At 39.6% G+C, this 22,771-nt stretch overlaps 1 protein-coding gene across 1 annotated transcript in view; it reads right to left on the bottom strand.

Moving 5' to 3' along the window:
* MARCHF8 (membrane associated ring-CH-type finger 8) overlaps window positions 1-18,246 on the bottom strand; it is a 113,196-nt gene extending 94,950 nt beyond the window's left edge. Inside the window, exon 1 of the mRNA XM_046653665.1 lies at window positions 18,001-18,246. The gene's annotated coding sequence lies outside the window, so the exon portion shown is untranslated. The remainder of the gene's footprint in view (window positions 1-18,000) is intronic.
* Between the last annotated feature and the right edge of the window lie 4,525 nt (window positions 18,247-22,771).

Below are 22,771 nucleotides of genomic sequence, written 5' to 3'. Positions count from 1 at the left end.
AAATGAACTCTCCCAAACCTGTCCATACAACTGGAGACAAAGATGGGAAAATTGGAGCAGAAAAAAATATCTGAAAATATAATACCCCAAATTTCACTAAAAAACCCCCACTGATTTATAAATCCAAGAAACTCAGTGAACACTAAGTAGGATGAATATAAACAGAATTGTACCTGAGCATATCAGAAAACAGCTGAAAACCAAAAATAAAGAGAAAAATTTTGAAAGCACCTACAAAGAAATAATAATTACACTAACAGTAACAATAAAATGAATGAAAACTGACTTTTTATCAGATAAAAGAAGCCAAAAAACAATGAAACAATACCTATAATGCTGGAAGAAAAAACTGTCAACCCAGAATCCCATATGCAGCAAAAATATCCTTCAAAAACTAAGGCAAAATAAAGATGTTCAGATAAACAAAAACTAGGAAATTCATCCCTAGCAAATGAAACCTGATTAAAAACTAAGATCTATACAAAGGAATGAAGGGTACTAGAAATGGTAAATATGTGGGTAAATATAAAGAACTCTCTTTCATTTTCTCCTCAATTTCTTTAGAAGACACTGGCTGTTTAATGCAAGAAGTATAACACTGGGGCTTAAAATGTAGGTATATGTAAAATATATGACAATAATACAATGAATGAGGCAACAGTGGGATTATACTGTTGCAAGGTTCTTATATTTTATGAGGAGTGGTATAATATTAACTCTAAGAGTAGACAGACTGGGATAAGTTAAGAGTGAATGTTGCAATTGCAAATGCAATAATTAAAAAAAGTTGTTAAATGGAATACTAAAAGATAGTCAATTTACCCTCTAGGGGAAAAGAGTAACAGAAAAAGAAAAGAAAAAAAAGAGATCTAAACCCAACTACAGTCAATTCTCATTATTTGCAGTAGTTATGTTCTATAAAGTCACCCCGAATACTCAATTACTGAGTATGGAACCACTGCTCCTGGGGAAACACAGGGTTAGGTTCCCGTGAGGCTCTGGTCACCACACTTCAGTCAACCAATCAATACATAACCTTGTTTCCATGTTTGCTCCTCTTTAAAGACACCTTATTTAGCAAATATATATTGTTGACTCATTAACATTGAACTCATGACCAATAGCACTATAACGCACGCCTGGAAGCAGCTTATCTAACAAGGCTATTTTCTCTGTAAGGCACATCATGACGTTCTTGAACTTAGGAACACCAGACAGCACCTCAGCACTATGCTTATGGGCAATTTTAAACAGTGAAATCATCAACAAAAAAGTACAAATATGTGAAAAACATGTCACTATGAGGATGAAACATGAAAGCAGAGTATCAATTTGTTCAACCTCAGCTGGGGGTGTGCATCTCAAACAACTCAAATTTTTCACTGCTCTGTGCATGTCTGTGAATGACCATGAGAGCACTGAGAATACTGATTTTGGGGTTACTAATAAATTTTAGCAAGCAGGCAAAGCTGCAGATATAGAATCCATGAATAATGAGGATCAACTGTGTATTGATAAGTATATTAAATAGAAAGGGACTAAATATTCCAATTAAAAGGAAGAGATTGTCAGACTGGAAAAAGAAAAACCAAGACTCAACTATATCATGTCTACAAGGGATATACTTCGAATATAAAGACACAGTTTAAAAGTAAGAGAATGGAAAAAGATATACCATGCAAACACTAGTAATAAGGAAAACACAAATGACACAAGATGACACTTTAAAAATCTGGATAGCTATATATCTGTTAGATAAATTGAATTTGTTACCCTATCCGTCTGCAAAAAGAAAACATCACTCAGATGGTTTCACTGGTGAATTCTATCAAACATATGAGGAAGAAAAGAAAGGAGGAAACACTTCCCAATTCATTTTAGATGCTCTGCATAAACCTATTACTAAAACCTAAAAAAAATTACAAAAAAGCTACATTTCATGAAAACTACAAAAAAACTACATATCATGAACATGGTTTATGAACGCAGATGAAAACATCCTTGGCAAACTAATGGAAAAATCAAAATCAGTAACTTAAAAAAGAGTAATCTATCATGACAAAGTGGGGTTTCTCTCAGGAATATAAAGTTAGATTAACATTTGAAAGTCAATGTCATTTAACATAATAACAGATGCAATAAAACCATGTGACAAAAATCAACATCCATTCAGCTTTTTAAAAAACTCACAACACACTAGAAACAGAAAGAAATTTCCTCAATCATATAAATGTACAGCAAATAACATTTAATAACGAAATCCTGAGGATTTTCCCTCTACAACTGGCTATAAGGCAAGGAAGCCCATTCTCACCACTTCCACTCAACAAAATACAGAATGTCCTAGGCAGTGTAATATGGCAGGGAAAAGAAATACAAGGCATAAAAATTGGAAAAGAAGATGTTTCTTTTCACAGGCTACATAATTGCTAAGAAAGAAATTCCTAAGAAATCTAAGTCAATTCAGCAAGTTTACAGGATGCAAGGACAACACACAAAATACAAATGTATTTCTATATACTAGCATCAAAAAGAAAACGAAACTCTAAAAACTTAATGTCATAAAGCAGAGTAATTTGAATAATTTTAACAAAAGACATGCATGTTCCATACACTGAAAACTATAAAACACAGCTGAGAGAAATTAAATATCTCAAGAAATGGAGACGTACACCTTCTTTGTAATTTGGAAGATTCAATAGGGTAAATATATTGATTGTGCCCAAATCAGAATTCCATTCATATTCCTACTAGGTATTTTTACAGAAATTGGCCATTTGATTCTAAAATTTACATGGAAATGCAAAAGATCTAGCACAGCCAAAACAATCCTGAAAAAGAATGAAGTTGAAGGCCTTACATTATCTGACTTCAAGAGTCACAAAGCTACAGTAATCATCAAAGCATGGTCCTGGCCTAAGGGCAGACGTAGATCAGAAGAGAGTGTCCAGGAATAGACTCACACTTAATCAGTCAATTGATTTTCAAAAGAGGCACCAAAGCAATTCAAAAGAGAATGGAGGGGGCCGGCCCAGTGGCCGAGTGGTTGAGTTCATGTGCTCTGTTGAGGCAGCCCAGGGTTTCACGGGTTCGGATCCTGGGTGCAGACATGGCACCGCTCGTCAGGCCATGGTGAGGCGGCATCCCACATGCCACAACTAGAAGGACCAGCAACTAAGATATACAACTATGTACCAGGGGGATTGAGGGAGATAAAGCAGAAAAAAAAAGAGAGAGAATGGAAAGCCTTTTCAACAAATGGTGCTGGAGCAATTAGATATCCATATAGAAAAAAAGATGAACTTCAACTCCTATTTCACCATAAACAAAAAATAATTTGAGACAGATCATAGATCTAAACCTAAAATATAAAACTGCTAAAAATAAACATAGAATATCTTTGCACCATGAGTGTAAACAAGATGCAAAAGCATTTGACAAAATTCACCGTAAGGAGGGACACTAGAATGTCTCCCCGTGGTGTTGGATTAACATTGGCAGCATATGAAATCACAGTTTTTAATATACATACAGGTGTATACGTAGACGTATAAGCAAAAAATACAACATATGCTAGCTCTGTCCACTAAGAGGGCTTAGAAGTAAGACACACTAGTTGCAATAAGCACATCACGCCCCAGGTCTTGTTTCCCACTAAAAGGAACAAGGATCCTTGGAGAAAGTTGACTCGAGGGTTGAGCACACAAACGGAGCCCAGAGCATCCTGTTGCACCAGAAAGCAAGTAAGTGCGCAAAGAATTGTGGAGACATACAGAATGGACACAAGAGCCAGACTGAAAAGCTTCACGTGGACCAAATCTAGGACAATTTGAGTATCAAAATAATTAGAATAATGAATTCTAGGCCACTAAATAAGAATATATCTATGAATCATTCAAATAAAAAAATAAATGGGGGGGTGGAGGGAGGAAAGCTCTGCTCTACAGCAGAATGTCCATTAATAAATACAGAAGGAAATACAGAGTTGGAAAATCATCACTGGACGCTAAAACTAGCGGGTGAAAGTTTGATGAGGAACAGGATAGCTATATAGTATCAATACTTATGAACTTCAAAGGGAAAAACTGTATCTTGGCAGTAGAGAAATCTGACAGATAGCAACTTAACCAAGTGCCCAAAGCAATCATCAATACTGGAACTATTATCAGGTGGCTCCTAATATGTTGCACTGAGAAAAACAAAAATCACTTTTGTGTTATCCCTGTCTAAAATGCATAACCTGAATGTAACCAAGAGGAAACTTCAGACAAGCACAACTTGAGGGACATTCTGTTATTCACCATCCCATTTTCCAGCAAGGTCGTTATGTCAGCCGTCTCACAGTGTTCGTTCAGGGAGCTGGACTTCTTAACTATCACTTATATCACAGCTCATTTTATTAACTATACCAACTTGGTATTTTTACATCATCTAAACAGAGACAGCATGTGGCCACACCGTAAGGATAAGAGTTGGTGATCTCCACCCATTCCAAACGGTTGTGTCAGTTTTGGCACACGTTCACATAATTCTTGGCAAAGGCAATAAAAGTGATGCATACAAAGCAAAAAAAATTCTGTGTGATTCTGTATAAGTACCGCGCGCTAACCAACTGTGCCACTCGAGCTCCCTCAGTGTGATTCTGGACTGGATACGGAACAGGGGAAACAAAAGAGCAATAAAGGACAATATAGGGACAATGGTTGAAAAGGCACTGTGAAATGTGAATTAGATAACACTCCATCAATTATTAAATTTCTTGGCAAATAATTGTACTGTGATTATATAAGAAAATGCCCTGGTTCTTAGAAAATATACAACTTAGACTCAAATGAATCAGGAAAAAATGCATTTTTATATATATACACATCGAGTGTGATAAAGCTAATGGGGTAAAATATAAACAATTGGCGAATCTTAGTAAAGGATATGTGGTAATTCTTTGTACTCCTCTTATACTTTTTCTGTTAAGTTTGAAATCGTATCAAAATAAAAAGTTACACATAAGGCAAAAGACATAATTGAAAAACTGGAAAAGTGTTTTTGACAAACATGACAGACAAAAGGTTACTTCCTTTCATATATAAAGAAACTATATAAAGGAGTCAGAAAAAAAGCAGTAACAACCCAAAAGATTAATGAGAAAAGGACATGAACAGCCAATTTACAAAAGAAACTAACAAAATTTTAAAGGAAAAAGAAAAACAACAAAATGTCAACTTCACTAACAATTTAAACAGGCAAAGACAGACAACAATGAGATGTTTTCCATCTGTTAAATTAGTTCTTTTCTTTTTTAAAAACACCCAAGGTTGGCAAGGGAGCCCTAAAATGGCCACTCACCACCCTGCTACTGGGAGTGTTCATTAGAACCTTCCAGTAAGAAAGGTTAGCCATACGATCAAAATGTCCATCTCACCCAGTGACTGTAATTCATGACACTATGCTTAAAAAAAATCTAAACTGCGGATTAAAATGTATGCCCAAAGATATTCATTCATCAAAGAATATTTACAGCAGCAAAATTATTTAAAATAAGATATATGTCAAACAATATGGAAATGGTTAATTAGGATATAACCATAAAATGCAATATACAGTCACTACAAATTATTAAAAATGGGAAATGTTATGCAATAAATGTTAAGAGAATAAAACTTATAAAAATGGGCATTCAGGATGACCTTGACTAGGTAAAAAACAATTCTTAAAGCCCAGAATAAGAGTACTAATAACTAACATTGACTGTTTGAAAATTAATATAAACAAGGACTGCGAACAGCCGTTCCAATTCTCCAGTTTATCTATGACATCCCTCCTGCCCACCTCGCACCACCTGCCTGGCCCAAGACAGAGCGACCACTCCTTACATGGTGGTACCATTTGCAGTTACCCGCCTGGCTCCCTCAGCACTCAGCATTTCTTGAGGGCATGGTACCGTCCCCAGCTGTACTCATTAAACATCTGCTGCTTATATTTATAAATTCTCCCACCTCATTTCATACACTTAAAAAAAATTACTGACTTTATCTAACTACTAAAGTCACCCCAAAAATGAAATCTAAATTGAACATAGAAGTTCATCAAGAAGCAGTTTTTCTTTTTTCTGATTCTTCAAATAAAAACATTAAGGAGAAAACATCCCTGGAGCTTTCTTTCAAAACCCTAGACTCTCAAGGCAGGTTTCAGACAACACGAAAATGTCACATACCTGATTAGTATTGTATGCTAGGACCACCAACGTCATTGTCAGCACTTTCGTGTCAAAGAACATTTGTTTCTAAGTCTGATCATTAGCTGTCACCAAAAAACACACCCATCTGTGTGCTGCAGCGCTCAGCCACTACCCAGTGCCACACCTGACTCCAGCCCTGCCCTACTCCCCACCGACTCCACCTTCCACTTGGCAACCTTCCACCTAACTAGCTTAGCAGAGCACAGGCAAGGGGAAGAGGCTGTGAGCAAAGCTGGCAACACGGAGAAACCAGATGGGAGGAGGATGATAACTATGGCAGAGCGCTGGCTCAGAAGCATCCGTAAGTTGGTGCTTCTAACTTATGGGGTGATTTTGCCACCCGGGGGGCTTCTGGCAATGTCTTGGAGATATTTTTGGTTGCCATAACTGTGGGGGTGCCACTGGCATCTAGTGGGAAGAGGGGAGGGATGCTGCTAAGATTCCTACAATGCACAAGACAGCCCCCACAACACAGAATTATCCAGCCCCAATGTCAATAGTGCTAAGGTTCAGAAGCCCGCCATCCACTGATTTATCCACTCATACAGCAAAGTCTAATCCCAACTCAGCAGAATCGGGACACCCAGTGGGTAAAGGAGACCTGAGGTAGTTTAGGAAATGTAAACACACACACACACACACACACACACACGCATACAACCTCCTCAACCAGACGCTAAGGCAGGGTGAGAGCTCTCTCCCTTTGGTGACCAAAATTCCACCTCAGGAAGTGGGAAAAAGAGCACTGTAATTTAATAAAAGTAATACGAATATCTTTTTCCCCAAGAGCTTGCTCCCCACATTATCATATAGTTCTTCAAAGACTGCTTCACAGCAGGAACTGTAAGAAGATAATATTATCAAAATTGCCCAGACTGGTAAACATCTCCAGAGAAGCTGGCAATGTACCCACATAGTCAATGACAAACTTAGCTGCATATTTCAAAAGGACCTAAGAACCCAAACTCACAGTTCATAGCTCAGCTTAAAAGAAAAGTGGCAAGCATTCAAAGATAACACAAAACTAAGAAAATAATAGTGCTGCTTTTCCCAGATGAATCATCAAAAACCACACAACTCTTAAGCGGAACAACATTTTCAAAACTGAGAACAAATAGTACTTAAGTCTGCACTCCAACCAAAAAAAAAATTGCAGATAAAAAAGAATTTAGTATATGAATCGTCATTAATATAATTCAATTAAAGTCCGTGACCACTGTGCCACACTACAATATGGCTTTTTTTGATTATTTTAACAACTTTATCATCCCATGATATCCACTCACGGGAGGCCAGAAAGTTAGAGAAGTCGCCCAGCACCATCCCTTGCTGAGGCGTTAATATCTTCAACCTGATTCTGAAGCATTATTTGCTGGTCTGACCTTGACCTTTGTCCCTTCAGTTAGGAAGTATCCAGCACTTAAGGCGGCCCATCTCAATGTTGGACAGTTGTAATGGTTGGAAGTGTGTCCATCATGCCGAATCAAGAGCGCCTCTCTTCTATCTACAGGTGTTAGTTTTGCCCTAGACCATAATCAAGTGAAACAAACCCATTATTCGCAATGTATCAGCCCTCAATGTTTCTGTAAGATTCTCTTGCCCTCCGCATCCCAAGCCTCTTTCTTCTCCAGGTTGTAAAATGTGCTCTCCTCATGAACTGTTATAACTAGCTCAATTATGATTCAGTGGGAAACAAAAACCCAGAATGGAAGAACCAGAAAGAATCTTAGAGATCAGCCAGTTCAAACTCAACCCCAATTTTATAAAGGAGTAAAGAAGGCAGAGAGAAAAGGAACAAGGCTGCTCTAGCAGCCACTCAGGAACTCGGGCAACGGGACTCGAGTTTCCCAACTCAAGTCTAATGTCCTCAGATCTACACCAACTCGTATAAGACGCTGTGTTAGTAGTAGAGCTGACATAACATTTTTTAAGTTTTATGATAAAATAGAAAAATATTTTCAGTTTTAACAAGTGAAAAAAACAAAAACCTCACACTGTCACAACCACTCTATGAAGTGTAATTGTTATCATCCTCACCAGGCCCAAGGCCACACAGTCAGCGTTGACGCTGGCTCCAGAGCCCATAACCTTAAGCACTAGGTACCTGGGTAAGTTCTAGAACATTCCTAATATTATCACAACTGAATTAACAATTTTAAGACTTATAGTAATGCTTTAAAATTCTAATGCTTTGATAGAATCTAATATAAAATCCTTCCTAGGATACATTTATTTTTTTAACAAATCAAGATAAGTTTAAAGATTTACAGTATGTAGCCACCTGGCATAAAATAAAAGCTCATTTTAACTTAAAAATCAAGTTACAGTATTAAAGTATCATCTTCTACATCAACCACTCTGAAGAAATTCACCTGAAAGCAATCAAATCTTTCTGGGAGTAACACAAGAGGAACTCAGGTATGGCGTGGAGCTTTTAGAAAAACCCTAGTTAAGCAGAGCTTCACGCTCTCAATCATCTCCCAAAGGCTGTTCCACTTAAGATTATGTGCCATGAACAAAACAAGCAGTAAGCAAATTAAATATTTAATCGGCCTGATTCATACAAATGTGATAAAACATTAAGAAGTAACAAAGATGCGGGTTGAACACTTAAGTTTAGTTCCTCTTCCACCAAGATTCTATTAAAACGATAGTAAAAGGATTTTTAAAAAAGCAGCTGGGGCTGGCCAGGTAGGGTAGTGGTTAAGTTCACGTGCTCCACTTCGGATCCAGGTGGGGAGCTACACACTGCTCATCAAGCCATGCTGTGGAGGCATCCCACATACAAAATAGAGGAAGACTAGCACAGATGTTAGCTCAGGGCCATCTTAATCAATCAATCAATCAAAATTGAGTCAGGAGGCCAAAAGGGGGAGCTCTCACGCAGTACCAGACAATTACAGACCCCCAACTGCAAGATATGTACATTGCACCCTCAACGAGAAATGGACTAGCCCAGCAACTCAGCCAATGAGAAACTGTCACTGCCCTGAACTCTCCCTTTCCATCAATGGACTTTTGTTCAAAACAACTCCTCCCAAAGTCCTCCTTTTCTCCATAAAATAGCATCCCTCTCCTTTGCTTGCAGGAGTTACCTATGGCTTTTGCTATAGCTTGCTTGCCCCAAGTTGCAATTCCTCTGCTACTGCCGTACAAAAGCATTTTGCTGGTAAAGTAACTGGCTGTTTTATTCGTTTAGGACAACATTACAATAGAGAATCCGGTAAAAATTAAGAATTTGTATATGAAAAGTTATATAGGTGAAAAAATGAGGTAATTTAACTTTAAAAAGATACGTAAGAAAGGAAATGTAGTCACAGGCTACTACTTGGCCCTGCTGTTGAACAAGTAAGTGGTCACTGACTAAATACTGACTATTGACTTCAAAAAAAATAATGCTATAACCATAGGTGGAATGGAGAAAAGGTAAGTGAGGAGTTTAAGATGCCCAAATCCTCAAAAGAGGAAGGCAATGCAATAACATCTAAAGTGGATAAATAAGTAATAGTGGTAGAAGCATTAAGTTGAGAACCATGGGCATAACTAATCTAAGAAATAAAACAGAAGGGGCCGGCCCCGTGGCTGAGTGGTTAAGTTTGCACGCACCGCTTCGTTGGCCCAGGGTTTTGCCAGTTCGAATCCTGGGCACAGACATGGCACCACTCCTCAAGCCATGCTGAGGCAGCACCGCACATGCCACAACTAGAAGGACCCACAACTAAAAATACACCACTACGTACCAGGGGGCTTTGGGAGAAAAAGAAAAAATAAAATCTTTTAAAAAAATAAAAGAAAGAAAACAAATTACCTCTGTTTTTCATTATAAGCCTTTATGTTCATTATTTTTAAACAATATCCAAGTAGTATTTTGATAAAAACTTAATTTTAAAATACAGAAAATAAAGAGATTGGCAATAGATAATATGAGCAAGGGAATGGAAAAAAGGGTACCTAAACATTATTAGGGGAAATGTGGATTGAAATAAGAACTGGGACAATTGCCACTACCCAATTTAAATCTCCTTTGACCAGACAATTCTGCTTTTAGGACCTATACCATACTAATTCTCTCACAAATTGTTCAGACATATACAAGAACGGTCACTGCAACACTGTTATGAAAGAGAAAACCAGAGTACACTAAATATCCATGAGTAGGAGAAGAGTTGATGAGTTATGAATACACTTTATTTCAGCCTTATAAAACCCAGAGCAGATAACCCAGGCAAACCTACCACATTTCTGACCTATAGAACTATGAGATAACAAATTTGTGTTGTTTTAAGCCTCTAAGTTTGTGGTAATTTGTTATAGAGCAATAGAAAAGAAATACTTGAAAAGGTGAAGAAACACATAACTCTATAACCCAGAAGCCATACTCCTAACTATATACCCAGAGAAAGTCTTGCCCACGTACACCAGGAGACACACACAAAATGTTCACATCACCACTGCTCCTAACAGAAAAAAAATGACAACCCAATCATTCCTCAAGAGTACAAAGGTCAAATTGTGGAATATTCATATAATGTAATCAATGGAGCAATGAAACATCAATGAACTCCAGCCACATATAAAAACATGGATGAGTCTCAAGTCTCACATTATGTGGGATAAAAAAATAAGTGACAAAAGTATATACCGTATGACTCTAGTTATTAAGAGTACACACTTTGAAACAACACAGCTTAGAGATGCAAATGTGGTAAAACTATAAAAAATAACAAGGAAATAATAAATACAAATCTTATGGTAGCAGTTATGTCTGTGGGGAGGTAAGAGGATGCGGTGAGAGAGGGGGACCAAGGGGCATCAAAAGTAATGAAAGGTTTTGCTCCTAACTGGTGGTAGGTAATTACAGAGTAATAGTATTTAAATTCTAAACATATTTTATATATTTATGTAATTATATATTATATAATTATAATGTTTACTCAGTATTCAAAAGATGAGGACATCTATCGGGCTGGCCCCATGGCCAAGTGGTTAAGTTTGCGCACTCTGCTTCAGCGGCCCAGGGTTTCCCTGGTTGGAATCCTGGGCGTGGACATGGCACCACTCACCAGGCCATGTTGCGGCAGTGTCCCACACAGCACAATGAGAGGCACAACTGGAATATACAACTGTGTACTGGGGGGCTTTGGGGAGGAAAAAAATAAAGAACAACAACAACAAAAAGATTGGCAACAGTTGTTAGCTCAGGTGCCAATCTTTAAAAAAAACAAAAAGATGAAGACATCTAGGAATAAAATCTTCTACATGACCAAGAAAAACCAAAAATAACCTTTCTTTTCTTTTGTCAAGACATGTTCATTGAAAAAAATAATTCAAATAACAAATAAAAGTCCAATCATTTTTTTAAATCACCTAAAATCTCACCACCTAGACATAATAACAATTTGCTGGATGTCCTTGTAGACACTTCTTGTGCAGGCGTGTATACATCCATTTACATATTTCACATAAAATTATTCTATGTACACACATATGCTTATTCTATAAATGCTATTTAGACCATTGCTTTTTTAAATCAACTGTATTGAGATACAATTTACATAAAATAAAATGAACTCATTTTATTTATAATGTATTTATTATATTTATTTATAGTGTAATTTTGGAAAGTTTTGATAAAGTGTACGTAGTGTAACCACTATCCAATCAAAACGCAGAGAGGGGCCGGTCCTGTGGCCAAGTGGTTAAGTTCACACACTCTGCTTTGGTGGTCCAGGGTTTCACTGGTTCGGATCCTGTGCGTGGATATAGCACAGCTCGTTAGTCCATGCTGAGGTAGCATCCCACATGCCACAATTAGAAGGACCCACAACTAAAATATACAACTATGTACTGGGGGGACTGGGGGAGAAAGACAAACTCACAGAGAAGATTTCTATCACAGCAAAAAGTTCCCCCTTGTCCCTCTGCAGTCAATTACCCCCACCTCTGACACCAGGCAATTATTAATCTGCTTTATTATAGATTACTTTTGTTGGGTCTAGGATGAATGTGAATGGAATTAGAAGGTATGCAGTATTTTGTGTCTGGCTTCTTTTGCTCAGTGTAATGTTTTTTAATTTCACGTCATGACATTATCAGTAGTTCCCTTTTCACTGCTGAGTAGTATTCCATCGTGTACTTGTTGATAGACGTTTTGGCTATTTCCAGTTTTGATGTCTGAACATTGGCATGTAAGTCATTTGCGACATAAGTTTTCTTTTGCATTTTTTTTAAAGATTTTATTTTTTTTCCTTTTTCTCCCCAAAGCCCCCCGGTACATAGCTGTATATTTCCTGTTGTGGGTCCTTCTAGTTGTGGCACGTGGGACACCGCCTCAGCGTGGTTTGATGAGCAGTGCCATGTCCACACCCAGGATTCGAACCAAGGAAACACTGGGCTGCCTGCAGCAGAGCATACGAACTTAACCACTCATGTAAGTCATTTGTGACATAAGTTTTTATTTTATAAGCAGGGATGGAATTGCTGGGTCATATAAGTGTATGTTTAAGTTAAGAGGGAGCTGCCAAACTGTTTCCCAGAGTCTGTGTCATGAACACACGCCTACTAGCAACTTCTGTAAGTTCTGGTTGCTCTACACCCTCATCGACACTCGATATTGTCAATCTTTTCAACTTCAATCATTCTTGTAGGCAAAGAGCTGTTTGTAATTGTGATTTGTATTTCCCTAAATGACTAAATTTGTTGAGAATTTTAAATGTGCCTATTGAAAATTCAAATATCTTCTTTTGTGAAATTGTCTGTCCAAATCTTCTATGGATGTTGTAATTTGAGTTGTCTGCCTTCTTATTAATGATTTATAGAGGTTTTTTGTATACACTGGATAAAGGTCCTTTGTCAGATATACAAATTGCAAACATTTGCTCCCAATCTGTAGCATATCTTTTCTTTTTCTTAACGGTGCATTTTAAAGTGCACAAGTTTTAAATTTTTATTAAGTCTAAATTAACATTTTAAAAATTTTATAGTTAGTGCTTTTTGTATCATGTATAAGACTGAATGCTTTGCCTCTCAGACTGGGAACAAAACACAAAAGTCTGCTTTCCATTTCTATCATAATCTTGGATTCTAGATCCTAAGCAGTCCAATAAGGGAAAAAAAGGAAGGAAGGAAGGAAAAAGGAGGTACAGAGGGCAAAAGAAAGTATGGAAGGAAGGAAGAGAAGGCATACTGAGTAGAAAGAAAGAAGTAAAATTGTCTTTATTCAATGATTGTATGTGTAGAAAATCCTAAAAACCTAACCAAAAGACTATTAGAATAAATGAATTTAGAAAGGCTACAAGATACAAAGGTAACATAAAAAAAAACAATTGTATTTCTACATATTAACAATAAACAAGTGGAAAATGATTTTTTAAAAATCCCCTTTATAATAATATCAAAAAACATAAAATGTTAAAATACAAATTTGACAAAATATTTCTAAGACCTGTACACTACACAACTAAAAAAACATGTTGCAAGAAACTAAATAATTAAATGGAGAGATAGACCTCATTCACAGATTGGAAGGTTCAATATTAAGAAAGCAATTTTCCACAAATTGATCTACAGAGTCAAGGCAATCCAAATTGAAATCCCAATGAGTTTGTTGAAACTAACAAGCTGAGTTTAAATTATTTATAAAAATACAAAGGACCCTTGAAAATAAAGAACAAACTTGGAGGATTTATAATAACCAATTTCAAACCATACATAAAGCTATAGTAAAAAAAAAGACAGTATGGTACTGACATAAGGACAGACATACAACAAATCAACGGAAGAAAGAGTCCAGAAACAGACTCACACATATATCATCAGATGATTTCCAACAAAAATGCTAAGGTCATTCAATGGGCAAAGGATAGAGAAAGGACAATACATTCAGTAGGGAAAGGATAATCTTTCAACAAATGATACCAAAACTGTGTATCCATAAAGGAAAATAATGAACCTAAAGCCATCCCTCACACCACACACTCAGCCCCTAAAACTAGATCATAGACCTAAATATAAGAGCTCAAACTATAGAAAACATAAGAGGACACTTCTACGGTCTGCTTTTTTCATACAACAATATTTCAGATATCTTTGTATGTTAATAAACATACATCTTTTTAAAAAGGTAAGAAAAAGGACAGGGAGAACCCTTAAAACTTTTGAAACATACCTTCATTTTTAAAAGCAAATTTCGAAACTCACTGTGAATTCATGATCCATAGTTATACAATCTTTCTTCCAGTGAAATAAAGAAATATTCAAAGGAAAAGAACAAAAATCTTTTTTTAACCTCCTTTCACATGGTTTCAATAAGAAGAGGTTGCCTTCTAGGGAAGTGAGTTTGCCTCAATCATTATTTTTTGAGTGCCTTTGCTAAAGCCATAAAAAATAAAATAAATCTGCGTAAGATATAATAGTAATCTAATTATAAGTAAAAAAAGTCACAGAAAAAACCATCCACATAGCATGATGCCATTTACATAAAGTTCAAAAGCATGCAAAAGTAAACAATGTTTTGGGGGGATGTATACATATAAAGTAAGATCACCAAGAACAGCAAAGAAATAGTAGACATACAGTTCAGGACGGTGGTTACTTCCGAGAGGAAGGAAGGGCAGTCTAACCAGGAAGGGGCACCCAGGTTTCAATGACGTGGGGAATATTCTATTTTGAGCTTTATATATGCAAATTACACATCTGCGTATGTGTGAAGTATTTCATACACATTTTTGCAAAGACTTACACTGACAGCTGAAGATCTTTCCAATACAGATACACACTGAAGAAGGTCCATCCCAATATAATTAATGCAGATAAGAATCATAGTGAACCAAAAACTACATGGAAACAGTATTTTCAACTATTTTTAATCCAACAAAGCATATGCTTGGTAGCACTGAAAGGATGGATTCCCTGACCTTTCCAGCTTCTTCCTACCTTTCTGTAAACCTGTCTTCCTGACCCCAGCTTTACTTTACCACCATGACCTCAATTAATTACGACCTCTTCCAGGACGTTCTGCCATTCAGTCTATCATGTGACGGGAGCTCATCCTCCTCTCAGTCCCCAGAGCATCTGTGTCACTTCAAGACCTTCGTCACATTATCCTTGGCTTGCGTGTGATTTAACTCCTCTAGCAGAGACAAGCACCTGGAGAACTACAACACTGATGACATCAGCCCGGCTCATAGAAGGCACTCAGCTTTTTGTTGACTATTGAAAGAATAATAAATTCGAAAATTCAGGCAATTCAGGGCGAGTAAAGAAACTGGATCTGGCCTAGTTAAAAAAAAAAAATCTCAAAAATGAGGAATCAGAAATTACACTCCTTGAAAAAGAATTTGAACATTGAAACTCTTCAAAATATATCGAAGACATGATGGACAACAGTCAGTTAAAATATAAAATGTTACAGGCATACACTGCTCATTTTCCCTATTTACAGGGGGCCGAATCAAAAGGCTTAAGAACTTTCTGAAAGATTATTTGCCATCAGAACAGTCCACTGCTTTAGCAAATGTCTTGAAGACAATCGCAAAACTACTGCACAAATACTTCAGCAAAGTATTTACTGAAAAAAAAAGGATACGCCATTTCAAGACTCAAATTTGTTACTTTTAGAAATTTGGGCAACTTTTTTTTTTTGCTTTCAGTTATTTTGTTTACCACCAAAAGTATAAATCTAAACATTATGTGATTATGGCAGAAAAGCAACTGCTAAATAGTGGGGGGAAAGACAGAGAGAGACCACAAGTGAAAGAGCTATTCCTTAAGAACTAGACACTACTACTGAAAACAATAGGGGGGCTTGACTGGTTGAATCACTTCATTCCTGTCTATGCATCTATAATTTCTTCCTGGAGCTAACTTGAGACAGAAATGTTGGGGTTGCCAGATTTAGCAAATAAAAATAGGCCCAGTTAAACTTGAACTTCAGACAGACAATTTTTTAAGTAAAGCATGCCCTATGCAATACTTATACTAAAAAATTATTCACTGTTTATCTGAAATTCAAATTTAACTGGTTGGCCTGTATTTTCTTTGGCAACCCTAACCGAAGCCAAAAGATGGAGCAGTAATCAATCCAATTTCCTCACTTTGTAGCAGAAACTGAGACCAGAGGAAGGGAAGTGACTTGCCTAAACTAAACCAAAGATCAAGGAAGTGAGTCTGTTGTGAAAAGAGAAAACATATTCCACGAGGTCACCTTGGGTTCCACTCCTAGTCCCTTCAACCTCCAATGCTGTCTCACCTCACAGAAGCACAAGTGGACAAGTCGTCAGAGAGTATAGTTTTCCTCTTTCAATATCAAACTTCAAGTTTCAGTAAAACTCTGATCAACTCTGGTCTTCAAAAAGAACAAATTAGGAAACTGAACATTTCTCAACTTAAAAAAAAGAAAATCCAAGGGGCCCCCCGAGGGTGTAGTGGGTTCTCCTGCTCCACTTGGGCAGCCCAGGATTTGCCAGGCATGCCCTACACACCACTCATCAGCCATGCTGTGGCAGCATCTCACACACAAAATAGAGGAGGACTGGCACAGATGTTAGCTCAGGGCCAATTTTCCTCACACACACACACACACACACAAAATCCTCCTGAAAACTGTTTTGGCCTACACACCACCACCTCATTCTGTTTATATGTCCACTCCCTGTAGAAAACGGGACCACCTTTTCTGCTCAAGTCAGTTCTCTCAAAATTCTCTTGCTTCAAAATTTGGAGTATGTTCACATTATTCCATGACCCTAACGATTTTAGGTCACACACTCTTCCAACTTTCGTATTTTTGAGAGGAAATGTCCTAATTCATTCAGTTGGTCTCAAAAGTCTTGCAAAAAGTCTTCCACTCTCATTCGGTGCCTGAGCAACTAAACCAGCCCTGAGGCCTGAGGTCTCACTGTTAACACACACGTACTCCCCCAGGGACTGCGATGCAAGAAAAGATGCAAAGAGAAAGCTCTCTTTAGGAAATTTTGGGGCCTTTTTCCAGTATATATAAGAAATATGCTAAATGTCTAACTGCATGACAGACAAAATAAAAAGAAAAATAAAACTCTACATACGCAAAGGATGCCTCTGCCGAATCCCATCAAATTAACAAACACAAAACATTTCCTCAACTCTGACAGCGCTTCTCAACCTCTGATCCCCGGGGGCCCTTGGGGTGATGCGGGGGGAGGGCCCGAAAAAGGCTCCGTTTTTCTCCTTTTTACAAAATGGGCTTCCAGATAAGGTTTTAAAAAAGAAGGTCCCGTTGCATTTAAAAAGCCTGGGGAAAAAACAGCAACATAATCCATTGTGACTCTCTCTACTATGTTTTCTATTACAAACTTGAGCCCGGTGAACAAGAATCCAAGTCTTGTCAGATGAAAAGACAGGCAGAAACTCGGCAATGAAGACACAGTCTCTACCTAGGCTCTCCCTGCGGCAGCTTCCAGCGCCCGCAGATCTCTCTCGAGATCCCCACGTCGGAAGCGGCAGTCCTCACCGGTCACCGAGGCCGGGCTGTCATTTTACAGATGCGGAAACTCAGGCCAGGGCGAGGGCCCACGGGCCCCAGGTCTCGCAGCCCCGCCGGACGCGATCGCCGGGACTCCCCGCCGGCAGCCCGGGGCCCTCGGCGCCCGACGGCCTCCGCGGCCCGGCTCCAAGGGCGGCCTGGAGCCCGGGCGGGCGGGCCCACGGCCGGGGGCGCTGCCGCTCTTCGGACGCTCCGCGCGGGACCCGGGCCCACCGGGCCTCGGCAGCCGCCCCGCCCGACCCACCTGTCGCGGGCCGCGCAGCAGCAGCCACACCCCCTGCCGGGCCGGGGGCTCGGGCGGCCTCGACGGCGGACGGCGGCGGCGGCTGCGCGCGGCGTGGGGCACGCACGGCCCGAGGCTGCGGGAGTTACCTCAGGTGGGCGCTGAGCTCGCGGCCTGGCCGCCCCAGCCCGCCTGGCGCATGCCGGAGACGCGGACGCAGCAGGGCCGCCGCTGGGGCCGCGGGCCTGTACGCACCCCTCCGCACCCCTCCGCCCGAGGAAGCCGACTGGGCCGTCACGTGACGCGCGCGTCACGTGCTCGCCGGGGGCGGGGCGGAGGCGTTGCCCGGCGACGACGGCGGTGGCGCGGTCCCTCGGCGCTCGCGCCTCTCGGCGGGGCGGAAGCGGGAACTGGCGCGCCTGGCCGAGGCGGGCGAGGAAGGGGCCGCGCTCCCGCCACCCCGGCTTCATGCAAACTTGAGTGACCACCGGGCCTGACCGTATTTCTTGTTAGTGTTTTGGAAGGAGAAGGGAAATCGGGCTGGAATTAGGATGTTGAACTTGGAGGAAAAAATGTAAAATACTTCCTTACCCAAAGCTAGCACACGCAGGGAGAGCAGAATAAGCAATAATGGTTTTGTTTGCCTTAATGAACACTTGTGTCTGCTTTAACTCCCTAATCTGGAGTGAATGGCTGTGCCCACAGCCTACCTCCCCATCCCCGTCACAAAGTGTGAGGAAGGCTTATGGGACTTCCAACTTTTCTTTTAAATTATACTTTATTATGATTTTCAAGGGGATTAGTCTTTGTACGTGTAAAGACAAACATATCTAAGTAAATATTTGATTCAGCGTTCAGCTTTTGTCCACGTCAAACTTTCCTGATCATAGCTCTGTCACTTTGTTTTTAGTGAGTGTTTCTCCCAAGTCCAGTTTTCCTAGATCAAACTTTGCAGAAGTAAAGTTTCAGCCACTGCCAATTTCTCCCATAATATTCATTATAAGTTGCATAAAAGACTAACAGTTTGTATTATTTCTTAGTAAATTCATGAGTGGATTGTGAGCAAATACTCTTAAATATTCCAGAATTGTTCTGTTGTCCAGGAGTGATCTATTGAAGAATTAAGTTCCCCATACAATTCTGATCACTTTGCGTGTGTGGCTAAGAGCAAATTGACAGGGTCAAAATAGTGAGTTTAAAATATCCTCCAGGTCAATACAACAAGGTCCAACATCCTCTTCATTTCTATAACACACCTACAATGCAACATTACAAAGAGTACAAAATACAGTGACACTTTTCTCATCTTTTACTACACAAAATAGGCAAGGTCAGTTGCCACAACCTGATTGACATTTTCTGCTGCTTCTGGCAGCCGATGTTTGATGAAGGCAAGAAGAGTATCTTCCATTGGTATACCTTATGACTAGACCATGCCTAGGAAGCTAAGAAGTTGGTTGATCTGTAGGTGTGGAATCCTGCCGTCCTTCTGTAGGAAGTGGCAAAGAACTTTGGTAGATCCAGAAGGATCTCTGAGTTAGGCAGTACTCATGGAGGCAATGCTAGGGTGAGTCCTGGCGCAGCCATTACTGTCTAGGCAATTTACTTAACCCTTTGGAGCCTCTTTCTTCATCTAGCTAAAAGAAATATCTTTTGAATATAATAGTTATGAAGGTGAAATGAAATAATGCTGGCATAACACATTCAAGTGCCCAACACACACAGTGCTCAGTAAATGTTAACTATATGTGGCCTTTGGCAAGAGGGTGTTAGAGATATTTCACATTCAGTTCCGACAACTATAATAAGGCAAATATTGCAATAAAGCAAGTCACACGAGTTTTTTGGTTTCCCAGTGCGTATAAAAGTTATGTTTACACTTTACTATAGCTATTCAGTGTGCAATAGCATTATGTCTAAAAAAAATGTACATACCTTAATTAAAAAATACTTTATTGCTAAAAAATGCTAACCACCATCTGAGCCTTCAGTGAGTTATCTGTTTGTTGGTGGAGGGTCTAGTAAAAAACACAACATCTGGGGGGCGAAATAAAGTGAACCGCAATAAAACGAGGTCGGCCTATGGTAGTATAGGAGTTCAGAGTCCTGAGGGAAAGAGAGCTGACAACTTGAGGGTGTCCAGGTCCTGAGTCTGGATTCTTGCCACGTGGACTGGAGTTGAGGGTAGGACTGCCAGCAAGGAACTGGGAAGTCTTTGCACTTGGAGTGGAAGGCTGTGAGTAAGGGAATTGCTCACGGGTGACCAGGGGAGTGCTCAGGTGACCAGGTGCTCACTCCAAGGGGAGTATTGACCTTGTGGCAGCAGGTTAATTCCAAATCCTGTTTGTCGTGATGGGGACTCCTAATCTACTACCTTTCCATTGCCTCAGCCCACATAAGGAAATTGCCTGCCCTCTCCTAGAGTTTGTGGGAAAGAAGTCAGGCCTGAACCTGGTGACCAGTGTTACCCCAAGAGCCAGTCAAAGCCTGACTGTCCACCAAATGGCTAAACACATCTAACCATTTCTAGTTTTTTAGTTTGGGTTTCACTGCAAACAACAAAATGCATAGGTACATATGAGAAGATATACTGCAAATGTATAGGACTCGATAATGGCATTCCATCTAATGCAGTGGTTACACTAGTGTTTCCACTAAAATGATGAATGAAAGGAATAATGCGGGACCTGCAAACAAATTAAGAGGTGAACAACAGCCTATAAGGTACTGCAAAGCTATGGTGTGGTACAGCCAGCCTTGCATTTACGTTTCCTGATTCCAAGTCTAAGTACTTTTTCCTTTTTATTAATAATAATAATAATGGGGTTTCACTATATCTATTTCTTTATTTTTTTAAGGATTTTATTTTATTTTTTCCTTTTTCTCCCCAAAGCCCCCCAGTATATAGTTGTGTATTTTTAGTTGTGGGTCCTTCTAGTTGTGGCATGTGGGACACCGCCTCAGCGTGGCCTGACGAGCAGTGCCATGTCTGCACCCAGGATCCGAACTGGCGAAACACCTGGGCTGCCAAAGCAGAGAGCATGAACTTAACCACTCGGCCACGGGGCCGGCCCCATGTTCTTTCTTGATTTTGGCATTCTTATGGTACACTGGTAACAATTTTCCTTCACATAGTACTTGGTATATTTCAAAAGTAGAGCTAACAATATTTGCTGATTGGTGAGAGGTGGATGTGAAAGAACAGAGTGAAGGATGACTCTTAGGTTTTTGGCCTATACAATCAAAGGAATGGAATTGTCATTTAGATGGAGAAGAAGGGATATGTGCTGTATTTTGGGGGGGGAATCAAGAATTTGATTTTGGACATGCTAAATTTTACATACCTATTAATATCCAAATGGAGATGTGCAGTTAGCAACTGGATGGAAGACACTGGAATTCCGAGGAGAGATCTAGAGAAATAAATTGATTGGCCACTGGTATTTAGAGCCACAAGATCTCTGAGATCACAGTAACTTTCATACCTTCTGACCTCAACCTAGGATACAAAATACGTTTTACATACTGACCAAACACATTTACATAACTTTTAAGTTTCCAGAAGTAAATTTACCCTCCTTGTGTGTAATGCTCTATTTCCTTCTCTTCTATTTTACTCTGTTCCATTTTTAAAAACTTCTACTCCCAATTCAATTGATTTTTTTAACCAAGTAATGGTTGTGGCCTACAGTTCAAAAATCACTGAATGTCACTGACCTAGGACATTAATTGCATAATTGCAGGGGGAAAAAAAAGAGATCCAAAGGCTAGTCATGTGGCACTTTAGAGTAAGACTAGGAAAGAAGATTTAGTAGAAGCAGTGAGAGGTAAGAGGAGAAACAAAACAGAGGAGTCTTAAAAGGTAAGGGGAGAAAATGTTTCAGGGAGAAGGAAGTGCCTAAGTGTGTCACTTGCCACTGAGAGGTGGAGTAAAATGAGAACCAACCTTTGGATTCAGCAGGGTACAGATCACTGAGACCGTGAGAACAGAGCAATTAAAATAAAGTGGTAGGGATACAAGCCTGAGTGTAGAGACGATAAATGGGGACAGCAAGTAGATCTATTTCCTTTTGCTGTGAAGAGGAGCAGAGGAATGGGACACCAGCAGGCAAGGGATGTAGGGGTCAAGGTTTTCTGTTTAAATATTTACACACTAATAGTAATGGTCCGGTGTTGAGGAAATACCGATGCAGAAGAGTGTGACAACTGTAGGAAGGAAATCTTGAGGAGGTTGGTGGGGTCATTCAGACAGGTGAACAAGGGGAGTGGGCAGGCACAGAGACAGATGGCTTGGTAGATTTGTTGTTAGACCCATGTGGAATCTCTTTGCTTATTGTTCATAGCTTAATAAAATAAGACGTTGAGAGCGAGGAGAGGGTTTGAGGAGAGAGGGGGTGAAGATCATCCAGGAGAGTGCTGCAACCCAGCTCCTGGATGACTGCATGTGTCTTCAGACTGCCAGGCTTGCCTCCTACAGTCTCTTTCCTACGCAATCACCAGAGTGATTTTTCAAAACTTAAGTCTGATTGTGTAAAGCCCCAATATTTTCCCAATTCAGAAAAACATCCAAAGTTCTTGCCTATGAAGTCCTCCATGAGGTAGCCCCTTTGTCCCCCTCATGTGCTTTGCTCCAGCCACCTGGCTTCCTTGCTATTTCTTGGTTTCCTCAGGCAAAAAACACCTTCTACCAGGTTCTCACTTCTTTTGTGACTTTACTTAAATGTAACTTTCTCATAGTGGCTGCCTTTGACCACCCTTTCTAAAACCACCCTCCTATCTGTGTCACCCTACT

Source organism: Equus quagga, chromosome 2, assembly GCF_021613505.1.
Source record: "Equus quagga isolate Etosha38 chromosome 2, UCLA_HA_Equagga_1.0, whole genome shotgun sequence".
NCBI classification, from domain to species: Eukaryota; Metazoa; Chordata; class Mammalia; order Perissodactyla; family Equidae; genus Equus; species Equus quagga.
This window is presented reverse-complemented; position numbering and strand designations above follow the sequence as displayed.